Here is a 2992-nt window from a genome sequence, read left to right on the forward strand (position 1 = left end):
GTGACGCCTGAAACCCGGTGCGCGGGGCCCCGCGCCTGCCGTAGGTTGCAGGTGTACTAACCTTACGCTATTTTTTTATTTTATGAAACTCTGTATGACGGGAATTTGACTGGGAGCAGCTCCTTACCGGGGATGTGTCGGACCCCTACGGGGAAGGGCTAGTTGTGCGTTGTCAGCTCCTTTTTGGCTGTCTTTGTTTTTAGTTTTCCCTTACCGTCAATAAAAATTCTACTTTTGGGAAGCTGCCCGCATGCCACATGTCCGTGCTTCCTGCGGTGACCCTGTGGCTGCCGCAAGGACTTTGCACCCATTAGCAGTGCTCAGGAGGGTGCGATGTCTCGCTACAACCTTGGTATTTCCCCCCTGGGCTCTTGTGGACTGTTTATTTCAGGGATTAGGGATTGCACCGCACGCTCCTCTGGGAACAGCGGGGTCTGCACAGGGCAGCTCTGCTCTCCGGGCCTCGGTGCTGTCGTGATCTCCCAAGGCTGTGTCATGGCAAAACAGGGGACAGCGCTCGGCTCCTGTCGCACCAGCTTTTTCCGATTCTGGAATTTGGTGCTGGTGCGGGAAGGTCTTTCTACCGGCCTCGCCGAGCAGGAGAGGGGACACTCCTCACTCGGAAGCGCTTTGCAGGAGCTGGTGGTAACGCCCCATCTCTGGGTGCTGCCCTCAAACTCTTCGCTACAGGAGCCCAGTTATCAGCCAGGGGAACAAGTCGGGCTGCGATCACCATCCCCTGGGCAGGGACACGGGCAGCTTGCCCTGCCCCTGCCTCTCCCCAGGCAGCGTCTGCCTTTGTCCCAGGGCTGGAAAAGCTTCTATTGTCCCACTCCAAAGAACTCTTGTACAGCGTTTGAGGAGCCTCCGGGGAGGGACAAGGCCACCCCACTCCTCCCAAAGCAGCCCCTGCTGCTCGCTGCCATTGCTGGGGGCTGGGGAAGGAGTCGGTGCTTCTCCCAGCCTGGGAAAAGGCAGCGGGTTAAGCAGAGGAGGGAGCTGGGATGGTGCAATTCATTAACTGGTCGTCCGGAGAAATACACCCCTGGGGAGCTGGAGCTCAACCCTCTGTAGCAGGGGAGCTAAAATCGGGGCTCTGCCCCGTGCTGGCGTGGGGACAGGAGCTGTGCCCCCAGCCAGAGCAGCGACTCGCTGTCCCTGGTGCCCAGGAAAATGACATGAGACGGGTGGGAGCGGTGAGGAACAGCTCAAACCCACTCAATACCCACCCGGCTCCAGGTGCTTCCCCTCCCGCCGCCCCGCAAGTGGGATCAGCCCCGGGATTTCCCCTGGATGCTGCCCCCGGTGCGATCCCTTCTCCCCACGGAGATGGGGCCAAGGCTGCGCCATCTGCTCGAGCGACCAACTTTATTTCACAGCCAAGACCCGCAAGGGGGGAGTCAGGGCTCTCGTGCAGGCTCTGCCTCAGCTTTGCTTTTCAGCCTCTTCTTTCTGTTTCTCTCCTTCCTCCTTCTCTTCCCGCTGGCAGTAGGGACTGGGGATGGGGGGGCCGGGGACGACTCCCTGCCCAAGCCCTCCCGCGCCGGGGCATCACTCAGGACGGTGTTGGCTGCTTTCCCCAAGTCCGGCAGTGGGGCCTGTGTGTCCTGCCCAGTGAGGGCAGCGGCTGCGGAACGGCTCGGCTCCCCGTTTTGGGAAGGGCCTTTCTTTTTCAAACCTTTCCCCTTCTTTTTCTTGTCTTTCTTCTTCCCCTTCCTCTCTTTCTTGGCTGCCTTTGGGGGGGACAGCGGGTGGGCGGGCACGTGATGCTCCACTGGGACGGCTCCTCCGCCCCCGCTGCTCCACGGGAGGCTCAGAGGGACCCCCCCGGGCCTCGCTGCCCGGTCAATGAGCTCCCCGCCGAACTCGTACAGCACCGGCTCCCTGGGCACCGCGATGGCCACAGTGTTGTACGCCTTGCACCTGCAGAGCGGGCGGAGGCATTGAGGCGAGCCCCAGTGGGGCCGAGCGGGGGGACGGTCCCTGCAGCGGGGGGCACTCACCACACATAGAGGTAGGGCTCCACGCACTCCTCCTTGTAGGTGAACTCGAAGCAGGGCACCTGGATGACGTTGAAGAAGGCCTGGCCCACCACCCGTGAGGCCGTGTCATTCACCCGCCGCAGGCACTCCTTCGCCGCGGGGCAGAGCCGTGGTGAGGGGGGGCAGGAGGGGCTGCCGGAGGGGCTGGGACCCCCCGGGATGGAGGGATGCTGCAGGGCACGGCCGGGCGTGGGGCCACTCACCTGCGGTCGCAGTCGCAGTGGCTGATGGTGTGCCAGCGCAGGTTGCGGTACCCGTAGCGGGCGGTGAAGGGGTGGATGACATGCTGGCAGTGGTCATGGTCCCGGCAGCACCAGTCCGTGTCCCGGTGCTCCCCTGCAGGGATGCACAGGATGCAAGCAGGGCTGGGGGGGGCCTGCACGCATGGGCTGGGGGTAGGTGGGCTTGGGATCAGGGCTGGACTGGGGCTGAGCTGGGCTAGGACTGGGATCAGAATTAGATTGGACTGAGACAGGACTGGAATCATGCTGGGCTGGGTTGGGGCTGGGACTGAACCGGCACTTGGATGGGGCCGAGGCTGGCACAGGGATGGGGACTGGGGCTGCACCAGCACCACACTGGGGATGAGACTGGGTCTAGGCTGGGATTAGGATGGGGACCAGGACTGGACCAGGTTGGACCAGCACTGGGATGGGGACCAGAATGGGAGCAGGATGGACCAGGGATCAGGCTGGGGACAGAGGGTGGACCAGGATGGACCAGCACCAGGATGGGGACTAGACAGAGGTGAACTGGGACTGGACTGGCACTGGGGTGGGGACTGAACTGGGACAGGCAGGGATTGAACTAGCACGGGGATGGGGACTCGAGTGGACGAGCACTGGGATGGGACTGGGCTAGGATTGACGGGGACTGACCCAGCACTGGGACGGGAACTGGGACTGGGCTGGGGTGGAGCAGCACCGGGCTGGGGATGGGATGGGATGGGA

Source organism: Aptenodytes forsteri, unplaced genomic scaffold (genome assembly GCF_000699145.1).
Source record: "Aptenodytes forsteri isolate BGI_AS27 unplaced genomic scaffold, ASM69914v1 Scaffold66, whole genome shotgun sequence".
NCBI classification, from domain to species: domain Eukaryota; kingdom Metazoa; phylum Chordata; class Aves; order Sphenisciformes; family Spheniscidae; genus Aptenodytes; species Aptenodytes forsteri.